Source organism: Mustela lutreola, chromosome 10 (genome assembly GCF_030435805.1).
Source record: "Mustela lutreola isolate mMusLut2 chromosome 10, mMusLut2.pri, whole genome shotgun sequence".
In the NCBI taxonomy this organism is placed as follows: domain Eukaryota; kingdom Metazoa; phylum Chordata; class Mammalia; order Carnivora; family Mustelidae; genus Mustela; species Mustela lutreola.
In genome coordinates, this window is record NC_081299.1 from 20,707,387 (window position 1) to 20,721,324 (window position 13,938).

Here is a 13,938-nt window from a genome sequence, read left to right on the forward strand (position 1 = left end):
GACCCTTTGACATCAACCAAAATGGAACCAGCTGGGTCCTTTCTGGGCCTGGAGGCTCAGATTTCTATGCCTTTGTTCATGCTTCCCTTCCTCGCTCTGCCTGGCTACCTAATGATCCCTTTAAGACTGTGCCGGCCTCTTTCCCTGCAGCTAGATCTTCCTAAGCCTCCCTGCCTCTCTCACACCCTGCTCTCTGCCGCTAGACCGGGTTAAGAGTTCATCCTCTGAGTTCCCATAGTTTACAGCTTCTTATACCATTGAAATTGCCCTTGTGTCCTCTTACCACACTAAATGGCAACTCCTGGAGGGCAGAGGACATGTCTATTCATTCACCCAACAGGTATTGCTATCCCACTGGGGGCTGGGCACTTTGCTGGGGATACTGCAGGAATAAAACAGGCAGGACTCCCGCTCTTGAGAAGCTTACACTCTAGTCAGGGAAAACAGACCAAAACAAATAGAGAGATAAAAGAACACAATAATTTCAAATCATGATGAATTCAATAAAAGAAATAAAAGTAATGACATGACAAAGTTTGGATGAGGGGCTGCTTTAAATAGAGTGACCAAGGAAGGCTTCTCGGAGGAGGTGACCTATTAAAAAAAAACCAGAGGAAGATTCACCATGAGGTCAATGAAGCTTAAACATCAAGGCCCCTTCCTAGGTCTTGTGTATTTGCAATTTGGTTGCTTTTCTTCAAGAGGGCCCCCCAGATTGTATAAGCTTTAGGGTCCTGCAAAAACCCCTATCTTCTCCTGGCTGAAATCTAAAATACCCAAAGGAACAAGTCAAGAGAAAATGTGGAAGAAGAGTATTCGAGTTCAAGTGTCTCATGTGCGGAGGGTCTGCAGCGAGAGTAGTTCATCGTATCCTAAGATAGGAACAAACTTGTTGTGTTCAAGGAACTGTAAGCTTCATGCAGCCCTAGGGAAGTGAGAAACGGGAAGCACTGGATGAGATCTGAGGGCAACTGACCCCAGAGGGCTCCCGAGGCGTGACAAGGGGGTGGAATTCTATTTTAGGAGCACTGGAGAGCCGCTGGACTGTGTCAGGCAGGGGAGAAATGTGCTCGAACTCCCTGGTTGCTGGATAGAAAATAGACAGTAGGGGACAAAGGACAAGCAGACAACCCATTCTGGAGGCAAGAGAGGGTGGTGACATGGGCCACAAAGTGGCACTTTCAATTCCTCTCTCTGTCTCCAGCACACCTGTGGCCTGAACAGGGGCTTGGTAAGCGTTTGTTGAGTCAACAGATGGCTGACTACCAGTAATTTTGACCTTGTTGTGACCTCTTTGTGACAGCTGCAGGACGGCTGACAAAGAGAAGACGAGAGAAGCCTGATCTACTCCGAGACAGAAGAGCACCAGGGGCTGCCCGTTCCCCAGAGCAACCACCCCACGAGGGTGAATGAGCCCTCTACAGCCTCACTACTCAAATCGTTACCTTCAGACCAGCAACATCAGCTGGGTTTCTTAGAAATACAGACTCTCACACTTTACCCCAGACCTGCTGCATCAGAATCTGTATTTTCACGAGATTCCCAGGGGACTTGTGGGAATGCTGAAGTTGGAGAGGGGCTGTGATTCAGCATGCTCCCAGCTGCATACTTGACTAATCTACCACCTTCCATGACTCCCCATTGCCCAGGATCAAATCCAAGCTCCTTTTGCACCTCATCTCCCTCCAGCCCCCTGGACTACGTGCCTTGTATTCCAGCCACACGGAACTTCCTGCCACTTCTCTAAAGACTCCATTTCTTCTCAGACCTCAGTGCCTTTGCACATGCTGCTGTCCCACCTACTGAGAATGTCTCTTGCCTCTTGCTTACCTAGCAAACTCCTACTCTTCTTTTAGGACCCAATCTAAAGAATGCTTCCTCTAGAATGCCCTCCCTGATTGCCCCAGGCAGAATGAGTTGCTTTCTCTTCTGGGTCACCATGGTACTGGGTACATTCCTCAGTACAGCAGCTGATACAATGTGTTATGACTACTGATTTCTATGGCCATTTCTAGAAGTCTGGAGCTTCTGGAGGGCAGGGACTAGATCTTTTTCATCTCTGTATTTTCAGTGTCAGACATTGACACTGGTGAATGAATGAATGAATGAATGACCAAACCCCTGAAGACTATTCAGCAGACACTGGTGTGAAGGAAACATGCCCAGTCTCTCTGAGAGAGGCACAGTAGGATGGAGGGAACAACCTGTTTCTAGAGTCAGAAAGACCTGGGTTCATACCTGGCTCTACCATTTACTTGCTATGTTACCTTGGGCAGGTGACTTCACCTCTCTGGGCCTCAGTTTCTTCATCTATAAAGTTTTATAGTTCTACCAGTGGTTCCAAAAATAAGCATGCAAAGTAGTCACAATAGTCAAGTCTCCTTCTCCCCATTGGCTCACCTATATGAAGTCAGGGGAAGGAACTATAGTCACCACGGCCCCAGGGGCTCTAACCCATATACTGACTTCCCTGTCAGCTCCAGACAGGGTCTTAAGCTAATACCAACAAACCTTTCAGTGGGTCAGGAAAAGAATGAGCATTTGGAGGGAAAGAGGTCAGCAGCAGTTCAGACCGATCAATCTTACACAAGGGCACAGTTCCCTGATGTCTCAAGTCTGGGCAACAGCCCAGGCCCAGCTCTCAATAAGGGGTAGGCAAAGGGAGCTATAAATATTCATGGAGACAGAAGAATTCTGCCTCTGGATATCCCATCCTCTACCCTGCATAACATTCAGTCCCAACCCCCTACAATTCCTATACTGCCTGGGAATATCATGCCTCCAGGGAACGTGGTCTCCCATTGTCAGCCGAAAAGTCAGAGGGGAAGGACCACTTGGATCTGAGCAAAAGGAAGTATGTGCTGGTTACTTCCCCAGTGTGGACCGTGGGTTGGAATGTTGGGTTTATCAGTCAGCCCAGCTCCTAATATTTGTGGGGCCATTTGGGGTCATAAGTACAAATGCCAGGGCACCAGGGTGGCTCAGTTGTTTGAGCATCTGTCTCTTGGTTTTGGCTTAGGTCATCATCCCTGGGTCATGGGATTGTCCGGCCCCCAACTTCTCCCCCATCCCATAGGGGCTGAGCACTCAGTGGGGAGTCTGCTTTTCTCCCTCTCCTTCTGTCCCAGAGTACTCTCTCTCTCTCTCTCTCTCTCTCAAATAAATAAATAAATAAATGGTGTTTGGGTTTTTTTTTTAAGTATAAATGTCTAAATATTTATAAGCTCACATTCAAGTTCACACAGATCTCCTGCACCAGCAGCTCCCTGCAGGGCTGCAAGCCTTGGGGTACAATCACCAAAACAGCTCGGGCTAGAAGTGGGTTGAGGGAGGGACATAGGCTCCACGTGGACATGTGCATGTAGATCCAAAAACCCCTTGCCCTGTGTGTAGGGCGTGACTGGAGGGGAGTCACTGCCAGCCTACCTATGCTCAGGGTGCTGGATTAAATAAATACCCACCACACACCCACGAATACATTTCCCCCTCAAGTCAGCCTTGCGAGATGAGTTTTACAACATCCCCATCTTTCCAGAGAAGAAAGTGAAACCAGAAAGGGAAACAGACTTGTCTACAGTCACACAGCTAAGAAGCAGCAGGTGGGATTTTGAACTCTGAGACCCAGACTATCTCCTAAGATAAGCCAAGGCTGCTGCTGGAAGCCAACCACTCATTGCCCAGCTTATCCACTCCCAGACCTGTCCTATGACCTGAGAACAGGAATGGGGCAAAGGGAGGGGAGGGTCAGCTCTGCATTCTTGTCACTCCTACCAGGCAGAGCTGGAGCTGGAATCAACTTCTGGTTCAAACACTAAACTCACCCCATGACTCCGAGTCTCTGCTTCCTCTCTGGTAAAATAAAGATTTAAAAATGGGTCAGAGAGGGACACCTGGGTGGCTCCAGTCGGTTAAGCATCTGACTTCGGCTCAGGTCATGGTATCAGGGTCCTGGGATAGAGCCCCAAGTCAGGATCCATGTTTGGCAGGGAGCCTGCTAGTTCTTCTGCACCTCCGCCTGCTCGCACGCCTTCTCTCTCTCAAACAAATAAATACAATCTTACAAGAATAAAAATGGGTCGCACGCTTTTCTCTCTCAAATAAACAAATAAAATCTTAAAAGAATAAAAATGGGTCCAAGAGAAAAGGAAATGAAGACTGTAGTTCCATTTTTAATGGCATCAAAAAGGATAAAATACTGGGAATTAACTTAACCAAGGAGGCTAATGACTTGTACACCAAAAACTAAAAAGCATTGCTGGAAGGAATCACAGAAGACACAGATAAATGGACAGACATCCTCATTCATGGACTAGAAGACTTAATAGTGTTCCGGTATCCATACTTCCAGAAGCCATCTACAGATTCAAAGCCCTGTCATAATCACAGTGACATTTTTTGCAGAAGCAGAAAACAAAATCCTAAAATTCAGTTGGAATCTCATCTGGAAAGACTCCAGAGAGTCAAAACACTCTTGAGAAAGAAGAACAAAGCTGGAGGCCTCATACTTCATGATTTTAAAACATACTACAAAACAGCACGGTATGGACATAAAGAGAGAGTTATACAGACCAGTGGAACAGAACAGACAGCCCAGAAATAAACCCCTTCACATATGGTCAAATGATCTTTGGCAAGAGTGCCAAGATGACCCAATGGGAAAGCAAGCGCCTCTCCAAACAAGTGCTAAGGGGAAAACTGGAGATCCACACGCAAAAAAATGAAGATGGACACTTCTCTTAAACCATACACAAAAATGAACTCAAAACAGATTAAAGGGGCGCCTGGGTGGTTCAGTTGGCTAAGCGACTGCCTTTGGCTCAGGTCATGATCCTGAAGTCCCAGGATGGAGTCCCACATCCGACTCCCTGCTCAGCGGGAAGCCTGCTTCTCCCTCTGACCCTCCCCTCCCCTCATGCTCTCTCTCTTTGATTATCTCTCTCAAGTAAATAAATATAATTTAAAAAAACAGATTAAAGATCAGAAAATAAGATCTGAAAACGTAAAACTCCCACAAGGAAACATAGAAGGAAAGCTTCCTAACACTGGAATGAGCAATCATTTCTCAGATACGACACCAGGAATGTCAGACACAGAAGCAAAAATACACATACGGGGGGACAGCAATCTTTAAAACGTCTGTAGCAAAGGAAACAGTCAACAGGGGAAAAGGCAGCCTAGAGAATAAGGGAAAAAATTTGCAAACCAAATACTGGATAAGAGGCTAATATCCAGAATATATAAAGAACTCTAACAACACAATAACAACAAGAGCAAAATAATAATAACTGATTTTAACAGGGGCAAAGGACTTCAACAGATTTCTCCAAAGGAGATATGCAAATGGCAAACAAGCACATGAAAAGATGGACAACGCCACTCATCGTCCGGGGAATGTACGTGAGCATCACAATGAAATAGCGGCTCACACTTGGTAGGATGACCACTATCAAAAAAGCAGGAGAAAACAAGTCCTAGTAAGGATGTGGACGTTGGTGGGCACATAAAATGATACAGCCAGGAAGGAAAACAGTACAGTTTCCTCAGAAAATTAAAAATAGAACTATTATATTACGTGACCCAGAAATCTTCCTTCTGGGTCCACTTCCAAAAGAACTGAAAACAGATTCTTGAAGAAATATTCCCACACCCACGGTCATAAAAGCACTATTCACAATCTTGAGAGGTGGGCGCCACCAAAGGTCCATCAGCAGAGGGATGAACAAACAACACGTGGTGTGCATGGATAACGGAACACTATGCAGCCTTCAAAAGGAAGGAGAGCCTGTCACGTGCTTCAGCACAGATGAACCTTGAGGATATTATTAAGTCAAATAAGCCAATTACCAAAAGGCAGATACTGAGTGGTTATATGAAGCATCATCTAAAATCTTCACTTATATGAAGTAGCTAAATTCATTAAAGTGAAAGAAACACAAAGTAGAATGATTGTTGCCAGGGACTGGGGGGGAAGGAGAAATGGAATTGTTGTTCAGTGGCTATAGAGTTTCAGTCAGGCAAGATGGAAAATTCTAGAGTCCTGCTGTACAACAATGTGCATAAAGTTAATAATACCATAATATTTGCTTAAAATTTGTTAAGAAGAGAAATTTCAGTCATGTGTTTTTACCACAATTTAAAAAATTTTTTTTTCTTGGGATGCCTGGGTGGCTCAGTTGGTGAAGCATCTGCCTTCCACTCAGGTCATGATCCCAGGGTCCTGAGATTGAGTCCTGCATTGGGCTCTCTGCTCAGCAGGGAGCCTGTTTCTCCCTCTCCCTCTGCCTGTTGTTCACCCTGCTTGTGCCTCTCCCCTTGCTTGTGCTCTCTCTCTGTCTGACAAATAAATAAATAAAATATTTAAAAAAAATTTTTTTTCTTAAGGGACCCCAGCAATGTTAGATTTGAAAGTATACTGTATATTCTTAACTTAAAATCAAAGGGCTCAGAAGGCCTGGGTGGCTCAGTCAGTTAAGCCACTGATGAGTCCCGCATCAGGCTTCTTGCTTGGCAGGGAGACTGCCTCTCTCTCTGCCTCTGCCTGCTTGTGTGCTCTCTCTCTCTCTCTGACAAATAAATAAAATCTTTAAAAAAATAAAATGTAAAATTTTTTAAAAAAGTAAAATAAAATAAAATCACAGGACTCAGCTTGAAGACCTACCACTACGCAACTTTGGTAAAGCTGTTGACCCTCTCTGGGCCTCATCTGTAAAATGGGGGCAAAAACACACAAAGCTTTTGTGAGCATCCAGTGAGAAAACGATACAAAATGTTTGAAAAGAACAGCGGTTTAAAGACCCTGGACTCTGGTGAGGCAGACCTGGGTTCAAATTCAGCCTGTATCTTCTCCTAACTTGTGACCATTGCCAAGCACATCAGTCTCTGAGCCTCAGGTCCTTTCTTTGTAAATGGAACTGGTGATATTCCAAGCACATATCTCCCCAGAGTGCTATGACTATTCAATGACTAATGTGTGTAAAGGGCTTAGCACAATTCAAGGTGTTCACAATCAACAGCTTTAAAAAAGCGTATCTATAGGAAATCCAATTTGCTAATTATATCAGATCAAATGTTTCTCAAAGTAGCAGCACGAGGGTGCCTGGGTGGTTCAGTTGGTTAAGTAACTGCCTTCAGCTCAGGTTATGATCCTGGAGCCCCAGGATCGAGTCCCACATTGGGCTCCCTGCTCAGCAGGGAGTCTGCTTCTCCTTCTGCCTGCTGCTCTCCTTGCTTGTACTTTCTCTCTCTCTCTTCCTGTCTCATTCTCTCTCTCTCTCAAATAAACAAATAAAAAAATCTTTTAAAAAAGGTAGCAGCACAGTCATTGCAACTGCTCACACCAAGCCCACGTCAGCCTGAAGCCAACCACATCAGGCTTCCAGATGTATCGTTAGCTCTGAAAGATCCCGGGGACCAGTCACATCTTTCTACGGCAGCTAGTGACAGTTGGCAAAATGCCACCAGTTGATATGAAGACTTCATAGGATTGTTGTAAGGATAAAATAGAAAATGCCTGATCCATAATCAAAGCTCAAGGAATGCTGGCTACTGTTAATCTTACTTCTCCACCCAGACAGTTAGAGGGGCCACCTGTGGTTTCCATAACACAATACATCGCACTGCATTATAACGGCCATTGTTTTCTTTTCATGGGCTGGGAATTCCTTGGGTTCAAGACTTCTGGCATTTCACCACTATAGACCACAGGGCCTCCTCCACAGCAAACCCTCAAGGAATATTTACTAATAGGGGCGTCTGGGTGGCTCAATCTGTTAAGCATCCAGCTCTCGATTGCAGCTCAGGTCATGATCTCAGTTCAGGGTCATGAGATCAAGCCCTGTGCTGGGCTTAGAGCTGGGCACGGAGCCTGCTTGGAATTCTCTTGCCCCTCCCTTTCTGTCCCTCCCCACCACTCATGTGAATGTGCTCCCTCTCTCCATCTCAAAAAAAATAAAGGGGGCGCCTGGGTGGCTCAGTGGGTTAAGCCGCTGCCTTCGGCTCAGGTCATGATCTCAGGGTCCTGGGATCGAGTCCCGCATCGGGCTCTCTGCTCGGCAGGGAGCCTGCTTCCTCCTCTCTCTGCCTGCCTCTCTGCCTACTTGTGATCTCTCTCTGTCAAATAAATAAATAAAATCTTTTTTTTTTATTTTTTTTTTAAAGATTTTATTTATTTATTTGACAGACAGAGATCACAAGTAGACAGAGAGGCAGGCAGAGAGAGAGAGGGAAGCAGGCTCCCCGCCGAGCAGAGAGCCCGATGCGGGACTCGATCCCAGGACCCTGAGATCATGACCTGAGCCGAAGGCAGCGGCTTAACCCACTGAGCCACCCAGGCACCCAATAAAATCTTTTTTTAAAAAAATAAATAAATAAAGGAAAGAAAGAAATATATATTTACTAATAAACACACACACACACACACACCCAGAGTCACATTGTCATCCTTCGCTTCCAAACCCTCACACACCAGCCTCAGTCACTCCCAGCCCTTAGATTTCCTGAGGCCTCTCAAACACAACAGTTTAATCATTTCTTTCCTGTGAGTCCTACTTTCCTCACGTACAAAATGTGAATAACATCAACACTGACCTCACAGGATAGCCAGAGGTTGAAGGCAGGTAAACGTTTAAAGTGCTCAGCATAGAGCAGATGCCCTGTCAATGAGTTACTCCGCCCCTGTTGCTTGGCTTTTGGGGCCTGGCCTGGCCATACTCTTCGAAGATTCCCCTCCTGGAGTGCTTTCACTACCATTTCTCCAAGAAGCAAAGGAATTTAAGGGGGAAATTGAGGGAGCAAGTATCTTATCCTCTGGGGAATTCTGGGTGTCCCACAGTTTTGAATACAAGGAGTTTAGCACCATGTCGGGCACATTTCTGGGTGGATAAATGGAATTCCTTGTCTAGGAGAGGTCAGGGACAAGGTCTAGGGCACTTGAGATGGGAATGACCTGGGTATCAGATTTTCCCAATCTCCCTTCTCACCAAGGGCCCTTCCCTGACCCCAGCGATATATATATATATGAGCTTGGCGAGTCTTGGTCTCTGCTCAGCTGGTCTAGGACATCCCTGTGGAGTCTAGGGACCTTGAACCTGGCCTGGGTCTTTCCTTGCAGCTTCCAAATACCCAGATGGTATCTGTGAGTCCCCCCCCCCCCTCCTTGCTTCTGGGAAGTAAGCCAGGGCAGGAAGGAGGGAGTGGACAGATACTTCCTCCTATAGGCTTCCTAGTACTGGGCTTACCCCTCCGTTACATCAGGAATCACACCAAAGGACTACGCCTTCCAGCCCGGAGAACTCCTGCATCCTGCTGGTAACCTCGTGGGTAGCCGGGGCCCACCCCAAGAGAAAACAGAGTACAGGGCCTGGGCCTTGGGGTCCCCCAGGACCAGGATCTACATGGGGCTCTGTTCTTCCCTCGCTTCTCTTCAGCTCTCAGCATCTCCCTTTCCTCATTTGCAAAACAGCATCCGAAAACCTTCCTCGCCAGGTAGTCCTAAAAGCAGAATGAAGGAGTTTATGCAAGTAATCATTGCTCAGGAACTGTGGGCTCCTCCCCTCCCCTCAGAAAATGTTTGTTGAATGAATGAATGAGTGAACCAAACAGCTGTGCACCAAACCAGCCACAGCCAGAGGGAGCTGAAGAGAAACCACGGACCTGGGATGGGAGGATCTGTTCTCTGGTGTCCGCCATGGCCCCCATCACCTTGAGCAAGTGAGTCTCTTCCCAGCTCTGAGCCTTGTGATCTGTATCTGACAAATCCACGGGGCTGGGCAGGGGGGGTGGGGGGTGGGGAGCGGGGGGACAGAATTGCTGCAGAGCGTGTGGGGAGGGCAACCCCAAGCATTCAAGCCTTGTAAAGAGAAAATAAGATGGGTAGGAGTGATTAAGGGTTTGCCAACAGTAAAGCCCTTGGTAAATGGGAAACAGACTTTACGAACCATAAAGGGACCGGCACAGGTGTTTGACATGCTGCCATCCACCCTCAGGGTTCCCCTCCTACAGAACTAAGAGAGGGGGACTGCTGAGCAGTGGTCCTCCCCCAATCTATTCTCTCTCCCTCTCTCTCTCTCTCTCTCACACACACACACAGACTCTGCCTTTGGATCCTCCTTGACTGAAGACACGAGGGCAGATAGGTATCCCCACCTCGCAGCTGGTTTGGTTGTTGATTCTGCTTCTGGGAACTGCTGGGCTATACCAGACCCTCCTGCACGTTGGTCATGTTCCAGGCCCATGTGACTACGGCCAGGGCCAACGCCTCAAAACCACCCACACGGCCACGGACACACACGCACACGCTCACGCAAAGACACAGCGGCAGCTTCCCTCCCCACCCACACTGCTACCAAGGAACCCAGTGGGGGCTGGCCAGGGAGGTGGCCATGCTGGGGCCCCAGCATTGGCCCTTCCGGGGGGCCCAACCCAGACACACTCCCCCAGGACCAGTCAAAGCGAGCTCCCACACTGCTGCTCAGCTGGTGCCCCCCTCCTGGGCCAAACTCATGCGGGTCGGGGAAGGAGCACTGCCGCTGACAGAGAGAAACACCCCCTTTCCTCCACGAGGCCTTGTTCACAGGCCTGTGGAGGACTATAAAAGGACAGGCCTGTAAAAGGAAAACGAGAAAGGACCCCAGCCTCTCATCACACCCCCCACCCTAATCCCAATCAGATGCAGGAACTCAGTCCTGGAGGCTGATTTTGTCCTTAGCGCCATGGACCATAATCCCTTGCCCGAATCTTCCTTGAGCAGAGGGAGAAACTGAGGCCCAAAGAAGAGAAAAGATTCGCCCATGGTGACAACAAGATTGGGGGCAGAACTGGGACCAGATGCTGGGCCTCTGGCTTGCTGTCCATTCTCTTTTAAGTACAACATATTCCTTTATCATCTGTCTGTTTAATTCGTAGTCTAAGATTAGACTGCTCACCAAACACTGTGCTAAGGGTAAGGATAAAACAACAAACCACACAAATTCCTTGTCCCTAAGGCACCTACAGTGAGGGTTATGGTGTCGACCTCAGTACTAACATAGGTTCACTTTGTGCAGCATCTCAGACTGACAAAGCATTTTCCCACCCGGCCTCTTACTTCATCATCCCCCCCCACACCCAAAGGTCAGAAGTTTGAACCCTCAGCTACCAAAGAGGAAAGAAAGGCTCCTGAGTTGCCAAGGTCCCAGCCCTATACAAGAGCTAAAATCAAAATCCGGCCAATCCCAAGGGGCCCACCTCAGGCCCAGGGCCATTTCCTCACGTCCAGAGCAGACTTCTTTCTTTGGCTGCATTGTCAGTACCTAAAGGTGGAACATTTCTTTCTGTTGTTTCCCGAGCACCTACACACACACACATGCATGCACGAACACACGCACACACGCTCCAAGTACCTGAGACTCGGCTGCCTGCTCAGAGCTAAATCAGAGCTGCCTGGATGCTTACAGAAAGACTGCGGACTGCCACAAGTGTCTGGACAGTGATCGTGGATCACCTGGCCCACACCTGAACCTCCTGACAGCCAGGGACAAGAAGAGACCACCCTGTGCCCTGTCTCTCCCCTGCTGGGACATGCTGGAGGAAACCTGCTGCAGACCAGGCCCTTGGTACCAATAACCTGGTTATTTTCATCACCCCTCAGGAACACGTGGCACCGCATGAGCTCCTCAGGACCCCGCCCTGTAGCAGACCCTGAACTTCTTATCCCCATCGATACTGTGGCAGACTGAGCCGCAGAAGGAGCATGACGGGGCCGAGAGACCACATGTAGCTCGTCAAGCAGATGGCATTCAGCTCCTGAGTCCTAGATAGCGCCCCCCATCACCATTGTCAGCACCCCGTGAGGTCTCTGGGGTCGCTTTCAGCACAGCCCTGGCCTCAGACAACCAAAGTGGGGAGCTGCGTCTCCTGGCAAGTTTGGTCACGAGGAATCCTTTCTAAACACGAGAGCCAGGACCCGAAGAAAATGCCAAACAATCCCTTCAGAACAGAGCCATCCCTTTGCTCAGGCACAGGTGAGGGGTGCAACCTTGGTCTCCTGAGGACATTGTCACACGTCTTCTCCTCGCCTAGCCAGCGCTGGGATCCCCGCTTACCTGAATCAGGGAAGGCTGAGCGTCCGCAGCAGCAGGATCTCGGTGTCCGTCTGTCCGCAGACCCAGCCTCGGCGCTATCTGGAAATTGCAGAAATGAGGAAACAGAGCATACCACTGCCAAGTCACCCACAGGGAGGAAATGCTGTGACCCTGGGGCTCCTCCAACGGGTGGCACCAAGAACCTCCAAGCTGGCTGACCGGGCCCTGACCACTGGTCAGAGGGTTTCCCCAGAGCCAGGGGCCAGCTGGGCAGTGGGCGGGCCAGGCAGCTGGGATGCAAGAGAGCAAGCAGAAAATCAGAGCAGACAGTCTCAAGAGAGACAGAGAGAGAGAGAGAGGGATTGAGCACGAAAGCAAGGAAAAGAGAAAAGAGATGAGAAACCAAGAGAGGGAGAGAGGGGGACAGCCAGGAAGGCAGTGAGAGATGGGGGAGAAAGGCACATGGAGAAAGACAGATGTAAACACAGAGAGAGAGCAGGAGAGGAATGAGGAGACCGGAGGCCAGAAACCAAGGAAATTAGAAGCAAACGCAATGAGGCCGTGAGTGTGTGCCTGGTGTGTGTGTCTGTGTATGGGCGTGAGAGAAAAAAAAAGGAAAGAAAAGGAGAGAGGGCGGGGAGGAAGAAACATCAAGAAAGCGAAAAGGATGAGAAGAGGGGGCACCTGGGTGGCTCAGTCAGTTAAGTGTCTGCCTTCAGCCCAGGTCATGATCCAGGGTCCTGGCATCCAGCCCCGCATCAGGCTCCCTGCTCAGCAGGCAGCCTGCTTCTCCCTCTGCCTCTCCTTATGCTCTCTCTCTTTCTCTCAAATAAATAAATAAAACTAAAAAAAAAAAAAAAAAAAAGAAGAGGAAGAAGAAAAAAAAAAAAAAAGAAAAGGATGAGAAGGGAGGAGCTCAGAAGAGATGCCCTGGTCTGCGGGTGACTGGGCTGGACATCCCTGGTCATGCAGAAGCAAGGAGCCTGGGGAGCCCGTGGGAACAGTAAGCCATGGGCACTGTGGGGGACACCAGGCATCAGAAGACCCCAGGCAGGAGCGTGGCCGTCCTGTGAGACCCCAGGAGTGAGTGAGGGTGAATAAGGGGGGGGGGGGGGAGCAATGGAGTGGGTGAAGGCAGGTGAGTTCGTGAATGTGAGGGAGTGTGAGTGGGGGAAATTTGTCGGGAGGCTTGGTGTGTGTGCCTCAGTGCTGGAGGGGCCAGAGCCCCCCACCTCAGCTTCCAGTCCATTGACTGACTCTTTCATTCAGCAAGTAAACATTGATTAAGCACCACCAGACACCAAGCTCTGTAGGAAACAGTGCCTCCGAAAGCGAAGTGTTCACATGTCAGCCAGTCCCACTCCCTTCTACGTAGAGACGGAAGGGGTCTAACAGGTCCCTCCCAGTGCAAGGCAGGTACAAAGCCAAGTCAGGGGTAGAGAGTCCTGACACACACACACACACACACACACCCCCGTTCAGGGGTCAGCCTCGGCTCTGCCCTGCATGTCTGGGCTAGCCCCCTCCTGCTGAATGGGGTCCCACTACTGACAAAAATGCATCTCAAAAGGCAAATCACTTTTTTTTTTTTTTAAGTTTTAAGACCCCCATACAGGGCCTGAACTTACAATGCTGAGATCAAGACCTGAGCTGAGAACAAGAGTTAGGTGTCCACCTAACTGACCAACCCACCCAGGCGCCCTCAAATCACTTTTAACATGTACCTGAGCCCTGAAGGACTAGAGCCAACATTCTGCCCCCGCCCCAGCTCTACCGCCATCACACACAGGCAGAAAAGCTCAAACCTTACACATCTAAAGCTTGCACAGTCACATACACTCAATGCACACTATCGTGCAAACATAGCCACTCACAATCA

General features: G+C 48.8%; 1 protein-coding gene and 1 long non-coding RNA gene across 2 annotated transcripts in view; one reads left to right on the forward strand and one right to left on the reverse strand.

Annotated features, from left to right (window-relative positions):
* Nucleotides 1-12,858, reverse strand: part of PTAFR (platelet activating factor receptor) — a 28,377-nt gene extending 15,519 nt beyond the window's left edge. The window contains exons 1-2 of the mRNA XM_059136321.1: nucleotides 12,744-12,858; nucleotides 12,081-12,158 (exon numbers count right to left, since the gene is read on the reverse strand). The gene's annotated coding sequence lies outside the window, so the exon portion shown is untranslated. The remainder of the gene's footprint in view (nucleotides 1-12,080; nucleotides 12,159-12,743) is intronic.
* On the forward strand, nucleotides 9,275-12,805 carry LOC131809348 (uncharacterized). The gene is made up of 2 exons (XR_009345142.1): nucleotides 9,275-9,708; nucleotides 11,627-12,805. It is a non-coding gene; the product is annotated as an uncharacterized LOC131809348 (long non-coding RNA).
* Nucleotides 12,859-13,938: the final 1,080 nt, after the last annotated feature.